The sequence below is a fragment of the Dasypus novemcinctus genome, chromosome 4 (genome assembly GCF_030445035.2).
Source record: "Dasypus novemcinctus isolate mDasNov1 chromosome 4, mDasNov1.1.hap2, whole genome shotgun sequence".
Lineage (NCBI taxonomy): Eukaryota > Metazoa > Chordata > Mammalia > Cingulata > Dasypodidae > Dasypus > Dasypus novemcinctus.
Window position 1 is genome coordinate 4,906,815 of NC_080676.1, and position 16,384 is coordinate 4,923,198.

At 39.2% G+C, this 16,384-nt stretch overlaps 1 protein-coding gene and 1 non-coding gene across 8 annotated transcripts in view; both read left to right on the forward strand.

The window, feature by feature from the left end:
• PPP2R3A (protein phosphatase 2 regulatory subunit B''alpha) overlaps positions 1 to 16,384 on the forward strand; it is a 250,517-nt gene that overhangs the window by 173,138 nt on the left and 60,995 nt on the right. The window lies entirely within an intron of this gene.
• On the forward strand, positions 16,125 to 16,230 carry LOC111760292 (U6 spliceosomal RNA). Its single transcript, XR_002794031.1, has one exon. It is a non-coding gene; the product is annotated as a U6 spliceosomal RNA (small nuclear RNA).

The following is a 16,384-nucleotide window of genomic DNA, read 5'->3' on the forward strand; positions in this document are numbered from 1 at the left end:
TAAATTTGAGAAATTTTTGGTCATTATTTCTTCAAATATTCCTCTGCTCCTTTCTCTTTCTTCTCCGTCTAGGTCTTCCATAATCAGTATACTGATTACTCAGTGATATCGCACAGGTCTCTTAGGCTCTGTTCACTTTTCTTTATTATTCTTTTCTTTCTGCTCCTCAGAATGAGTCATTTCAAGTGCCTGATCTTTGAGTCTACTGATTCCTTCTTCTGCCAGCTCCAATCTGCCTTTGAACCCCTCTGGGGAATTTTTTATTTAAGTTATTGTGGTCTTCGCCATCAGTGTTTCTATTTCATTCATTTTTATAATTTCTTCCTCTCTGGTGAAATTCTCATTTTGTTCATATATCGTTTTCTTGACCTTGAGGTTTGTCTTAATGTGTTCCTTTAATTCTTTGAGCATATTTAAGACCATTTTTTAAAAGTCTTTGATGACCCCAAAATCTGGCCTTCATCGATAGTTTCCAATTTTTATTTTGTTCCTTTGTATAGGCCATCAGTTCCTGTTTCTTTGTATGTATTTTAATATTTTGTTCCACTCTGTACACTTTATATTTCCATATATTAACACTGCAGTTTAGTACCTGAGGAGTGTCTTCCTTAAAGCGATATGAGACATTTTCTTGAGTGCCAGGAACTAACAAAGAACATACACAATGAATACCTTTCAGAGTCTTTGCACATTGGCTCTTTGTTTTGGCTGGTACACTCCTCCAGAGCTTGGCCTTCCTACCACTGAACCTGAAAAACAACCTGAGGTGAAATCATAGGGTTCTCTCCAGTCTTTTCTGAGAATGAGTTTTATACTGGTTATGTCCTTGTGGCCTTAGGAATTCTTTCCTTTACTGTGATCTAAATGACTTCTTTTTCCCTATGAAATAGTTTTTCCTCCTGATTACTGGACCTCTTTTGTAAGTATTTAAGCTGATGATCCTTTGCCCCAGGCCACTGCGATTTGATTGTTCCTTACACTAATTTAGCCATCCACAAGGGGCTTTTGTGTGCAGAGCAAGTTCTGGGAAGGTGAGCCAGAGACAAATGTCCTAGTTCAGTCCTGCAGACTGCCACCAGAAAACTGAAACACAGATGCACACACCCCAGTTTGGGCATAAGGGTTACTCTTCTCCCTTTGCAGCCGTAACCAAGGACCTACAAACAGGGACCCACATTGAGAGTGCAGGCTGACCCCACATGAAGCTGGGGAGGGAATGAGGAAGAGGTCAGCAAGTGTACCATGAGGCTTTTCTCCTGTTTTTAAGTTGTTTTTTCACTTGATTCAGCATTCTTCCAGCTAATGCAATCATTTCATTGTTTTCAGAGCTCTCAGAGAAAGCTCTGCCAATTTTTTGCTAGTTGCTCAAAGATTATGTGGGGGAACAGAACCCTGGAATGTTTCATTCCACAATCTTGATTGATAAGAAGTAAGTACTTCACTTCTTTTCTATATTTTAATAATATTCTGTTGCGTGGATATACCACATGTTGTTTATCCATTCATCAGTAGGTGAACAGTTGAATTGTTTCTACCTTTTGGCTATTGTGAATAGTTATACATTAAAATATAAGTGTTTAAGTACCTGTTTTCAATTCTTTTGAGACTATACTTAAAAGTGGAATTGCAGAGTCATGTGATAATTGTATGTTTGACTTTTTGAGGAGCTGACAAACTGTTTTGCACAGTAGTTGTACCATTTTACATTTCACAGTCCTACTAGCAATGTATAAGGATTCCAATTTCTCCATATCCTTGCCAAAACTTATTTCCCAATGTTTTTGTTACAGTCATCCTAGTGGGTGTGATATAGTATCTCATTGTGGTTTTAATTTGCATTTCCCTAATGACTAGTCAAATTGAATATCTTTTCATGTACTTATTATCCATTTGTATATCTTCTTTGGAGAAACATCTATTCAAGTCCTTTGCCTACCCTTTGTCTTTGCATTGTTGAGTTGCAAGAGTTCTTCATATAGTCTATATATTAGACCCTTATCAGATGATTTGCAACTATTTTCTCAGGATTCTGTAGGTTGTCTTTTTACTTTTTTGATACTGTCTGAAAAATATGTTCTTAATTCCTATAGGTGTGAACCCGTTGTAAATAGGACTTTTAATGAGGTTACTTTAGTTAAGGTGTAGCTCAGCTGATTCAGGATAGGTCTTAAGGCTATTACTGAAATCCTTTATAAGCAAAATGAAATTTATACACATGTTGAGAAAGTCACAGGAAGCAGCCAGAAGCTACAATCCAACGGAACTCAGAAGAGAAGGGAGAAGAGGCCACCATGCACATTACCATGTGACAGAAAAGCCAAGGACCAAGGATTGCCAGCAGCCAGCTCCAGAATGAAATGTCTTCTGGGAGAAAGCATCACCTTTATGATGTCTTGATTTTAGACTTCTCCTAACCTCAAAACTTGGAGCCAGTAAATTCCCATTGTTTAAATTGACCCCAGTGCATGGTATTTGTTTTAGCAGCCAGAAAACTAAGAGTGTCCTTTTTCATTTCTACAATGTCCCGTTTCTCTCTTTTGACATTGCTGCTTGTGCTTTTGGTGTCATATATAAGAATGTATTGCCAAACTCAATGTCATAAGGATTTATCTCTGTTTTCTTCAAGGAGTGACATAGTTGTAACTCTTATACTTAGGTCATTGATCCATTTTGAGTTAATTTTTAAATATGGTGTGAGATGAGGGTCCAACTTAATTATTTTGTAGGTATTTCTCTAGTTGTCCCACTAATATTGAAAAGGCTATTATTTCCTCCATTGAATGGTTTTGGTACTCTTGTCAAAAATCAGTTAGCCAAGCCAAAAAGCACATGAAAAAATGTTAAACGTCACAAGCTGTTAGGGAAATGCCGATCAAAACTACCATGGGATACCATTTCATAACTTATAGAATGGCTATTATTAAAAAACTACAAGTGCTAGAGAGGATGTGGAGAAATAGGAAGACTCCTTCACCATTGGTAGGAATGTAGAATGGTGCAGCCTTTGTTGAAGACATTTTATGGTAGCTCAAGAAGCTGAATATAGAACTGTCATGTGATCTAGCAGTCCTGTTACTAGGACTATATTAAAAAGAACCAAAAGCAAGGATACCAACTGGCATTTGCATATCAATATTTATAGCAGCATTATTCTTAATTGCTAAAATATGGAAACAGCCCAAGTGTTCATTAACCAGTGATTGGATAAACAAAATGTGGTATACACATACAATGGAATACTATTGCGCTTGTAAGAAGAAATGAAATCAGGGTGCATTTCACAACATGGATAAACCTTGAGGATATTACATTGAGTGAAATAAGCCAGACACAAAAGGACAAATATTGTATGGTCTCATTAATATGAACTAAGTATAATAAGTAAACTCATGGAGGTAAACTCTAGAGCACAGGTTATTAGGAGGTAGAATGTGGGTTGATAATGAGAGCTGATGCTTAATGTTTGTAGAATTTTCAATAAGGTTTATTGTAAAAATGTAGAAATGAATAGAGTTGATGGTAACACATAGTGAGTATAACTAACAAGGCTGATGTATAAATGGGTTCGTGACTGAAAGGGTTAGTCTAGGAATGTAAATGTGATTTGAAAGGAAGCTAGAAAATAATCTAGAAACTATATAATAAGTGATTTCGGTGATAGATGAAGATTGTGGTTAATAGTATAAAATAAGAAAGTTCTTCCTTTGCAAGGTGTTAAGAATATGGTAATACACAGGAATATTTCATCTAACGTAACTCAAGGACAATAGTCAAAAGTAATATTGTAATATTTTTGGAGCAATAGCAAAGAAGATATGTTAATTCTAAAGGACAACAGTAGGGGTTTATAAGGTGGTATGGAACTTTTCCTTTTGGAGTAATGAAAACATTCTAAAATTGAGGTGATGACAGCAGAACTCTGATGAAAATGAGCTGGAGTGTATACTTTGAATGGATTGAACAAAGCATGGGACTGTGTAACAGTGAACACTGAGGTAGAAGATGGACTGTGGTTAACAGAACAACTATGAGAACATTCTTTCATGAACTGTAACAAATACATACTACTAATACAGGGCGTTAATAATTGGGTGGGTTGCCAGAAAACTACACCAAATATAAGATATGGGCTATAGTTAGTAGTAATATTTTAATGATGCTCTTTCATAGTTTATAACAAATGTTGTACAACTCAAGGTGTTGGTGGTAGGGTAATGTATGGGAGCCCTCTGTGATGATATGGATGTTTGTTTTGTAAGTTCATGACTTTTACTAAATGCTTATTGTATATGTCATATGTTAATGTATGAATGATATACTTAAATTTAAAAATTTTTAATGAAAGAAAGTTCTTAAAAAATCAATTGGCCAGGGAAGTGGCTGTGGCTCAATCAATTGGGCTCTCGTCTACCATATTGGAGGCCCTGGGTTTGCGTCCCGGGGCCTCCTTGTGAAGGCAAGCTGGCCCGTGCCTGTGGAAAGCTCATGGCCCGCGCCCATGGAGAGCTGGAGCAGCAAAATGGTGCAACAAAGGGAGACAAGCAGACACAGAAGAACACGCAGTGAATGGACACAGAGAGCAGACAACAAGCAAGCCACAAGGGGGTGGAAATAAATAAATAAATAAATAATAAATCTTTACCCACAAAAATTCATTTGGCCAGGATTGTGGGAAAATGGCACAGTAGGAAGCTCAGGAATCAGTCACTTCACCAAAACAACAACTATTGAATTGGCAGAAACAGTCTGAATCAACTATTTTGAAACTCTGTACTCTAATGGAACACTGTAGCATCCAGGGAAGAGCTGAAAGAAGAGGCTGCTATATTGCAGTAATAACTATACATTTTACCCTTCGTGCAGTGGCTACTGGCATCTGTCCGCCACCATGTGGCAGTCAGCTACAGGGCTGCAGCTCAGGCCCCTGATTCAGATTGCTGGTACCACGATACGCTGTAAGAACCTAGTAGTCTGAAATGTGGTGGGGGGGAGCGGACTTGGCCCAATGGATAGGGCGTCCGCCTACCACATGGGAGGTCCAAGGTTCAAACCCCGGGCCTCCTTGACCCGTGTGGAGCTGGCCCACGCGCAGTGCTGATGCACGCAAGGAGTGCCGTGCCATGCAGGGGTGTCCCCCATGGAGGGGAGCCCCACGCGCCAGGAGTGCACCCCATAAGGAGAGCCATCCAGCGTGAAAGAGTGCAGCCTGCCCAAGAATGGTGCCGCACACATGGAGAGCTGACACAACAAGATGACGCATCAAAAAGAAACACAGATTCCCCCTGCCGCTGATAAGGATAGAAGCGGTCACAGAAGAACACACAGCCAATGGACACAGAGAGCAGACAACTGGGGGTGGGGGAGGGGGAAGGGGAGAGAAATAAAAAAATAAATCTTTAAAAAAATAAAATGTGGTGGGGGCAAGAGGTCTGATCACTGATTATTGTTTTGATCAGCTGTTGGAGATTTGGACCCGAAGGGTATCGGGAATGAAAGAAAGAGAAAAGGGAGAAGGAAAAAAGAGAAAGAAAGAGCGAGAGAGCTGGGATCGGGGGTCTGCGAGTAGAGACTCTGATATCAGACAACTTTATTGTTTACAAGGGGCTCTATATATACCCCTGTGTATGTGACAACAAGAGGGAACAAGCAGTTAACTATTAGCATTACCAAGGAACTAAAAAAATCTTATCCCAAGGTACAAAGTCTAAGTGTTCTATTTACTACAAAAGGTATGTGCTCATCTTTTCTTTCAGCCTTTAAGGGCTTCATCCTGTTTGCCAGGAACTCTTAATTACTACGTTCCTTAGGGTGCAAGCATAGCCATGGAAACAGCACCTCTCTCCTTGTGAGACCACGGTGCCTCAGTTTCCAACCATCAGCTACTTCATATGCTTGGGGAAGCCAGCTTTGAGGGCAGCCATTTTTCCAACGCTCCTTAGCAAAAGTGGCACATGAGTCTTAAAGCAGTAGTTCCTGTATTTTTTCCTCTCAGTGTGGAGCAAAAATAGTTTGGAAAAGTCAAAAACTGATAGTTCTAGCCCTCCACAACAACAAAAAAAAGCCCTAGCAACCCTAGAGCTGTGGGAAAACTAGATTTCCAAAATTACAACAATGTCATGTTCAGAATGTCTAATTGTCAATAAAAAATTACAGGGAAACGGACTTGGCCCAGTGGTTAGGGCGTCCGTCTACCACATGGGAGGTCCACGGTTCAAACCGCGGGCCTCCTTGACCCGTGTGGAGCTGGCCCATGCGCAGTGCTGATGTGTGCAAGGAGTGCCCTGCCATGCAGGGGTGTCCCCCGCGTAGGGGAGCCCCACGCGCAAGGAGTGCACCCCGTAAGGAGGGCCGCCCAGCGTGAAAGAAAGTGCAGCCTGCCCAGGATTGGTGCTGCCCACACTTCCCGTGCCACTGACAGCAACAGAAGCGGACAAAGAAACAAGACGCAGCAAATAGACACAGAGAACAGACAACCAGGGGGAGGGGAGGTTGGGGGGGGAATTAAATAAATAAATAAATCTTTAAAAAAATAAAAATAAAAAAATAAAATAAAAAATTACAAAACACATCCAGGAAGCTCAAAGAACTCCATGCAGGATAGACTCTAAGAGATCTATGCCAAGACACATTATAGGGGAATTGTCAAAATCCAGATTTCAAAGAGGATTTTGAAAGCAGCAAGAGAGAAACAATTTGTCACATATAAGAGATCCTCAAACCGTGGAATTAAGAAGACAGTGTGATGGCATATTTAAAGTCCTTTTAAAAATATCTGTCAACCATGAATTCTAAATGGGGCAAAATTATCTTTCAGAAATGAAGGAAAAATTAAGACATTTACAGATAACAGAAGCTGAAAGAGTTCATTACCAAAAGACCTACAACCTACTATACAAGAAATGCTAATGGTAGTCCTTCAGGCTAAAATAAAAGGACTCTAGACATATACTTGAAGCCATAAGAGAAATAAAGAGCATAAGTAAAATAACTATATAGGTAAATATAAAATCTTTTAGTACTATACTTTTGGTTTGTAACTGCATCCAACACTTAACATTCAAATTTGTAAAATAACATTTTAAATCTGTGTTAATGAGCATACAATGTACAACGGTGTAATCTGAGTCAGTAACATTATAAAGGGGAGGGACACTTACATAGGAGTAGAGTTTGTATACTATCAAAAAAATTATGATACTAGTTGGACCAATTTAGTATTATTTTAAGATGTTAATTTTAGTTACAAAGGTAATCATGAGGAAAATAACTAAAAAATATAGAGAAAGGGAAAGAATTAGGAGATTAAAATGGCACTATCTGTTAGCAATTAAATACGGAAAAAAGAGAGGTGATCATGGATTAATTTAAGAACAAAAAACTTAGGACTCTTTTAGTTTGCCAAAGCATTGCAGATGCAAAGTACCAGAAAGGTGTTGGCTTTTATAAAGTATATTTATTTGGGGTAAAAGCTCACAGTTCCAAGGCTGTGAAAAGTCCAACTCAAGGCACCATAAGAGGTACTTTCTCACCAAAGTCAGCTGCCACGTGTTGAAATAAGATGGCAGGTGATCTCTGCCAGGTTTCTGCCTTTCCTTTCGGGCTGCATCTCTCAGGCTCATCTGCTCCACTTTCTTCCCAATTTCAGCTACACACTGACATAGGGCTTGTCTCTTTCTGGGTCTCATGTATCAGTCTTGGCTGTTCCGCTTTCCACCCAAGTTCAGCTGTAAGGTGTCAGGCATATAGCAAGGCTGGTCCCCTCTTGAACAGCTTGTGGGCCCAGCCTCTTGGGGCTCATGCTTAAGCAGTCCTGTCTCTCACACTGCAGGGTCAAATAGGCCAGCTCCCTTTTTTCACTTTCTGTCCATGTGAGTCCGTTTATATCAGACCCAGCAATGGGGAGGGGCCTCAACGTGAGTCATGCTCCACTGATGTAATCCTGTCAAATGGGTCTCACCCCCAAAAGAAAGGATTAGTTTTAAACATAATCTTTTGCATTTTGGGATTCTCAAAGACCAAAGACCAAAGAAAACAAATAGCTAAATGGCAGAAGTAAATCCTTCCTCCTCAGTTATTACCTTATGTGTCAATGGCTATAACTCCCCTGTTAAAAGGCAATGATGGCAGAAGGCATGGTCCATCTGTATGCTGTCTGCAAGAGACTCAGTTGAGGTACAGAGACATAAAGAGGTTGAAAGTAAAAAGGTAGAAAAAGATATATTCCATGCAAAGAGTAATCAGACAAATAGACTTAAGTTAGATAAGATTACATGAGACAAAGAAGGTTTTCCTATATTAATAAAAGGTTTAATCCAGCAAGAAGATATAATTACTATAAACATAAAAGCACCTCACAAAAGAGCTCTAAAATATATGACAGGGAAGCAGACTTGGCTCAACAGATAGAGCGTCTGCCTGCCACATGGGAGGTCCAGGGTTCAAACCCAGGGCCTCCTGACCTGTGTGATGAGCTGGCCCTCTCGCAGCGCTGATGCGCACAAGGAGTGCCCTGCCACGCGGGGGCGCATAGGGGAGCCCCACGTGCAAGGAGTGCACCCCATAAGGAGAGCTGCCCAAGATGAAAGAAAGTGCAGCCTGCCTAGGAGTGGCAGCTGCACACACAGAGAGCTGACACAGCAAGATCATGCAACAGAAAGAGACACAGATTCCCAGTCCTGCTGACAAGAATAGAAGTGGACACAGAAGAACACACAGCAAATGGACACAGAGAGCAGACAACTGGGGCGGGGGATTGGTAGCGGGAAGGGGAGAAAAATAAATAAAAATAAATCTTTTAAAAATAAAATGAAAGGAAAATAAAATATATGACAATTGACAGAATAGAAGGGAGGAATAGTTCTATTGTCTATATACTTGGAGATTTCAAAATAGAACATCAGAACAGAAGATCAATACATAAATAGAGGACTTAAATAACACTTAACAAATTAGACCTAGTGGGCATAAATAGAATACTCCATCCAACAACAGCAGAATATATATTCTTTTCAAGTGCACATGAGATCATATGATATGCTGGAAATCAAATCTTAATTTAAAATATTGAAATCATGCTAAGTACCTTTTCAGACCACAAAAAGAATAAAGCTAGAAATCAATAATAGAAGGAAAGTTGGAAATTTTGCAAATATGTGAAAATTAACACATTGTTAAACAATGAATGAATCAAAGAAGAAATCACAAGGGAAATTAGGAAATATCTTCAAATGAACAAAAACAAAAACATGACATACCAAAATTAATGTAATTCAGTGGAGGCAGTACTCTAAGGTAAATCCATAGCTCTAACAGCCTACGTTTGAAAAGAAGAAAGATCATAAATCAATAACCTAAAGAAACTCGAAAAAGAAGAGTAAACTAAACCCAGCGTTACTAGAATGAAGGAAATAAGAAGGCAGATATGACTCAGGCACCTGGGCTCCTGCCTACCACATGAGAGGTCCGGATTCAGTTCCCGGTGTCTCCTGGGTTAGCTGACGTATATGCAGGCCGATGCAACAAGGTGACACAATGAGATAATGCAACCAAGAGACAGTGAGAAAACAGTGAGAGACTCAACAATGCACGGAGCGAAGATGGCTCAGGCAACTGGGCATCTCCCTCCCACATGGGAGGTCCCCAGATTCAGTTCCCAGTGCCTCCTAGGAGAAGACCAGCATACAACAAACAGACACAGTGGATGCAGACAGCGAGGGGGTGGGAAGAAATAAATAAATGGAATTAATCTTTTTAAAAAAAGAAATAGTAAAGATTAGAGCAAAGATAACATAGAGAATAGAAAAACAATGGAGAGATTCAAGAAAACCAAAAGTTGGTTTTCTTGAAAAGATCAAGAAAATCAAACATTTAATCAGACTGACAAAGAAAAAGTGAGGACACAAATAACTAAAATAGGGAATGGAATTGGGGCCATGACTACCGACCTTAGAGAAATAAAAAGGACTGTAAGAGGGTACTATTAACAATTATATGCCAACAAATTAGAAAACCTAGATGAAATGGACAAATGCCTAAAAACATACAAGTTATCTAATCTGACACAATAAGAAATAGAAAAATCCAACAGACCTATAACAAGTAAATAGATAAAATGATTAAGTCCAGGATTGGACAGTTTCACTGCTGAATTCTACCAAATATTGAAAGAAGATTTAACAATTGTCCCATCTCACAGTCCTCCAAAAAGTAAGAGGGATTATTTCGTAATGCATTCTAAACAGCTAGCACAAACCTGATACCAAAGGAGATAAAGACAAAACAAGAAAGTTACAGACCAATATCCATTATGAAATTACATTTAAAAATCTTTAATGAAACTCTGACAACCCTAATCCAACAGTATATTTAAAGTATCATACACCATGACCAATTGGATTTTTTTTTTTTTTTTTTTTTTTTTGAGGTACCAGGGACTAGGGAGTGAACCCAGGATCTCATATATGGGAAGTTGGCACTCAGCCACCTAGTCACATTGGCTTCCCTAAGTTGGTTTTATCATTTGTTTTGCTTGTTGTTGTTTTTCTTTTTAGAAGGCACTGGGAACCAAACCTAGGACCTCCTGTGTGGGAGGCAGGTGCTCAACTGCTTGAGCAACATCCACTCCCAACCAGTTGGATTTATTCCAGGACTGCAAGGATGGTTCAACGTAAGAAAATCAAACTATATAATATAGCACATTATTACAATGAAGGGATTAAAATTTCATAATCATTTCATTGATATAAAGAAAGGCACTTGATAAAATAAAACATCCGTTCATGATTTAAAAAAAAAAAAACAGAAAACAAATAGAAGGAAACCTTCTCAACATGATAAAATGCTTTTATAAAAAGCATAGCAAATATACTCAATGTCAAAAGACTGAAAGCCTTCCTCTTAAGATCAGGAACAAGACAAGGATACCCTTGTCACAGATATTCAACATTGTTTTGGAAATTCTAGCCAGCTTAATCAAAGAAGGGAAAGAATTAAAAGGCACCCAAATTGGAAAGTAAGAAGTCAGATTATCCTTTATTCATAGATGACATGATCCTATATAGAGAAAATCCCAAAGAATCCATAAGAAAGCTAACAGAAATAATAAAGAAAAGGAGGGAGGGAGGGAGAAAAAGAAAAAGAAAAGGAGAAGGAAAAAAAAAGAAAACACCTTCCCCAATCTTTGCGGATAGACTTGTGTCTGTCTTCCTCAGGGCTTATCCATGCAGTGAGTTTAGAGAAGAGCTGCAGGCCAAAGTGTAAGGACCTCCCTGATCTTTCCACACACGTCTTGTTTTGGGCCTTATACCATTCTGAATGTCCCCTTTTCCTTAGGAAAGTTTCCATACTCCTGGGCACCACAATGAATGTGCTGCAGTCAGCACTCTCTCATCTCAGGCAACACAGCATAACTGCTCTTGCATAATGTTCTGTAGGAGAGCTCTGTGAACTTCCTTCTACACACAAGGCAGGTTCTGGGGCGGCTAGTAATTCAGATTTGGGCAATACATGAATGCTCCCAGTATATGCATGAGGGATATCCCTGAATACCAGATTTGAACAGGGATCCACACTGGGAGTATGGGCTGGTTCTGCACTGACCAGTGAAGAGTGGCACAGGGGCCAGCCAGGATGCAACAAGATCCTACCACTTTTAAGTAGCCTTTTGCTTGATTTGGTGTTTGCCCTGATATTGCAGTCTTTTAACTGTTTTCTGGAGCTTTGAGAAAGATGTTTCTGCCAGTTTCCTGGCTGTTCAAAGCATCTGTAGGGAAATGGAGCTCTGAAGTGTCTTGTTCCACCATCTTGATCAGGGCCAGATGATAAAATTTGTGTTTGGGGACCCAGGGACTGTGGGGATATGAGCTGGCTCTGGCTAATGATTTCATTTCTCCTTTCCCTTTCTTTTTTATTTTCTTTTTTTCTCTCTCTCCTTACCTCTGGGCATTCAAGGAAAGCTCTTTCAAACACTAGCCAGGTGCAAGCTTAAGGAATGCCTCATAGTCTAAATTGCAGCAATAACATTTAACATATCAAAATGTCCAGGTTTGAGGAAATGGTTACAAAACATACAAAGAATACAAGAAGCAAGAAATGAAGGCCCAGGCAAAGGAGAAGATTAAAGCATTAGAAACCGTAAAGAAGGAGGATCAAACCTGGGACATTCCAGATGAAGACTTTAAAAAAATGGCTCTACAGAATGAGAAGTCATGGGGAGGGCAGCCAGAAGCTGGAAGTCACGGGAACCAGGAAAAGAAAGGAAAAGACTCCTTTCTTTGCATTGCCATGTCACTGAAAAGCCAAGGCCAAAGACTGGCAGCCAGCCCTGGAATTCCAGTTTTCAGAGAGAAAGTATCACCTTGCTGACCCCTGATTTTGGACTTCTAGTCTCAAAACCATAAGCCATTAAATTCCCATTGTTTAAGACAATGAAGAAACAATGTCTGAAACCTTCCCAAATTTAACAAAAGACATGAATATAAACATCCAAGATGCTCAACGAACTCCAAACAGAATCAATCCAAATAGACCCATACCACAGCATGCTATATTTAAACTGTCAAATGCCAAAGATAAAGAGAGAATTCTAAAAGCCTCAAGAGAGAAGCAACATGTCTCATACAAGGGATCCTCAATAGGGTTAAGTGCCCGTTTCTCAACAGAAACTATGGAGGCAGGAAGGCAATGAGATGACATATTTAAAGTGCTGTAAGCTAAAAATTGCCAATTGAGAAGTCTATATCTGGAAAAGCAGTCTGTCAGAAATGAGGGAGATATTAAGACTTCGCAGATAAACAAAAGCTGAGGGAGTTCATCACCACTAGACAAACCCTACAAGTAATGCTAAAGAAGGTTCTTTAAGTTCAAAGGAAAGGTCAATGAATAGTAGATCAAAGCAGCATGAAAAAATAAAGATCTTTGGTAAGGGTTACAACATGGGTAAATACAAATGCCAATACTATTGTATTTTTGGTTTGTAACTCCATTTTTTTTTTACTTCCCATGGCATCTAAAAGGCAAATGCATAAAACATGAGAAATCAGTGCTTTTGGTCTTATAATGTATAAACATGTAATTTGTGACAAGAATTACATAAAGGTGGGGGCATGGATGGGTATAGGGACATAATTTGTGTACACTATTGAAGTTAAGTTGGCATCAAAGGAAACAAGATTTTTATAGAACTCTAGGATGTTAAACTACAAAGAAAATATCAGAGAATATGAAATCCCTTAGGCATAGAAATTGGAGTACAGGTTGCAGGGAGCAGGGGGAATGAGGATTAATGCAAATGGGTATAGAGTTTCTCTTTGGGGAGATGGGAGAGTTTTAGTAATGAAAGGAAGTGAAGGTACCTCACATTGTGAATGTGACTAATCCTACTGAATGGTACGCTTGAGAGTGGTTGAGATGGGTAAGTTTATGTTGTATGTATGTTCTCGCAATTAAGAAAAAAAACAAAACATGAAAGAGCATCTAAAGAGAAAGTGACAATTAAATGCAATACATGATCCTGGATGGGATCTGGCAAGGGAGGAGAAAAGTCTCAAAGGGACATGATTATAACATTTGAAAAAATTTCAATATAGATTGTAAGCTTTAAATTGGATTTAAATTTCTTGAAGTTGATAGCTGCACTTAAGGTAAGATGCATAAGTTAATATCCTTTGTGTAAGAAATGGCAGTATTAAGTGTTCAAGGAGCATGTATACAACTTACGCTCGTATTCAAAACATGCCTTGTTGGGTAGGTCAGTGGGTAGGTAGGTGGATAGACAGACAAATAGAATGATAGGGAAAATATGGTAAAATGGTGGATTGGGTATCTGGAGGTATAGGGATATGTTGGGAGTTCTCTTTATGGGGGCTGTATTATTTTTGTAACGGTCCTGTAAGTTTGAAAGTATTTCAGAATAAAAAGTAAAAAAATCAATTGACCATGTTTTTATGGATTTATAACTATACTTTGAATTCTGTACCATTAGTTTGTATATCTATCCTTATGTCAGTACTACCTTGTTTTGATTACTGTTGCTTGTGTTTTGTTTTGTTGTGTTATGTTTTTGTTTTTTGGTTTTTTTTTTTTTTTTTAAGATTTTATTTATTTTATTTATTTCTCTCCCCTTCCCCCCTCATGCCCCAGTTGTCTGTTCTCTGTGTCTATTGCTGCGTGTTCTTCTTTGTCCACTTCTGTTGTCAGCGGCATGGGAATCTGTGTTTCTTTTTGTTGCATCATCTTGCTGTGTCAGCTCTCCATTTGTGCAGCGCCATTCCTGGGCAGGCTGTACATTCTTTCATGCTGGGCGGCTCTCCTTACAGGGTCCACTCCTTGAGTGTGGGGCTCCCCTACTCAGGGACACCCCTGCGTGGCACGGCACTCCTTGCACACATCAGCACTGCGCATGGGCCAGCTCCACACGGGTCAAGGAAGCCCGGGTTTGAACCACGGACCTCCCATGTGGTAGAAGGATGCCCTATCCACTGGGCCAAGTCTGCTTCCCATATTTTGTTTTAAGAGGTACCAGGCATTGAACCCGGGACCTTGTACATGTGAAGCATGGATTCAACCACTGAACTACATACCTGCTCCACTATTCTTGCTTTATAGTGAGTTTTGAAATCAAGAAGTGCAATTCCTCCAACTTTGTTCTTTTTCGATGTTACTTGGGCTATTCAGGGCCCCTTGCAATTCTATTTGAACTTGAGAATGAGCTTTTCAGCAAGAAGGCAATTGGAATTTTGACAGAGATTGCATTATATCTGTCTATTGCTTTGGGTAGTGTTGCCATTTAACAATATTAAGTCTTCCAGCCTGTAAACACAGGATGCCTTTCCATTTACTTAGGTCTTCTTTAATTCTTTCAGTAATATTTTCCAGTCTTCAATGTACAAGTATTTCATCTCCTTGGTTAAAATTATTTTAGGTATATCATTATTTTGGGTGCTATTGTAAATGGAATTTTTTTTCTTATTTTCACTTTGACTTTTCATTGTTGGTATATAGAAGTGCACCTGATTTTTAGTGTTGCATTAGTCAGCCAAAGGGGTGCTGATGCAAAATACCAGAAATTGGTTGGTTTTTGTAATGGGTATTTATTTGGCATAGGATCTTACAGATACCAGGCCATAAGCATAAATTACTTCCCTCTCACCAAAGTCTATTTTCATGTGTTGGAGCAAGATGGCTGCCAGTGTCTGTGAGCATTCAGGGTTCCTGGGTTCCTCTTTTCCAGGGTCTTGCTTCGCTCTGGGTTCAGGGTTCATTTCTTCCCAAGGCTTGCTTCTTCCTGGGCGCAGGGTTCCTCTCTTCCTGGGACTTGCTTCTGTTTACTCTGTCAGCTTACTTCCTGGGGCTGTAGCTTAAGACTTCAGCTTCAAACACCTACATTAAAACTCCAATATCAAAAACCCACCACTCTGTCTTTGTCCATGCCTTTTATTTGCCAGTCCCCACCCACCAAGGGGTGGGACTCAATGTCCTAATGATGTGGCCCAATCAAAGCCCTATTCATGACTTAATCATGCTCAGGTACAGACCAGATTACAAACATAATCCAGTATCTATTTTTGGAATTCATAACCATATTAAACTGCTACAGGTGTTGATCTTGATCCTGTAATTTTGCTGAATTTGTCTTTCACGCTAATATTTTTGTGGGTTCTTTAGGATTTTCTTTATATAATATTATGTCATCTGAAACTAGGAATAGTTTTACTTCCTTCTTTCCACTGGTTGCCTTTTATGTCTTTTTCTTGCCTAAATTCTCTGACTAGAACTTCTAGTACATTGTTGACCAGAATTGACAAAAGCAGGCATCCAGTTTTTCTTCCTGATCTTAGAGGGAAGACCTTCAGAATTTTGCCATTGAGTATGATGTTTTTCATAAATGTCTTTATCAAGATGAGGAAGTTCCCTTCTATTTCTTGTTTGTGTTTTTATCATGAAAGGGTGTGGATTTTGTCAAATGGGTTTTTTATATCAATTGTGATGATCATGTGTTTTGTTTTCCTTCACTCTGTTAATGTGGTATATTACATTGATTGATTTTCCTGTGTCAAACCAACTTGCAATCTTGGGATAAATCCCACTTAGTCATGGTGTACACACTGTTTTAATAAACCGTTGGAGTGCTCGCTTCGGCAGTACGTACACTAAAATTGAAACTATACAGAGAAGAATAGCATGGCCCTGCACAAGGATGACACGCAAATAAACTGTTGGATTCAGTTTAATAGTATTTAGTATATGGGTTTTATCATCTGTATTCATAAAGGATATTAGTCTGTAGTTTCCTTTTCTTGTTATGTCTTTGGCATTGGTAGCAGGATAACGCTGGCTTCATAGAATGAGTTAGGAAGTATTCCCTCCTCTCTTATTTTTTGGAAGT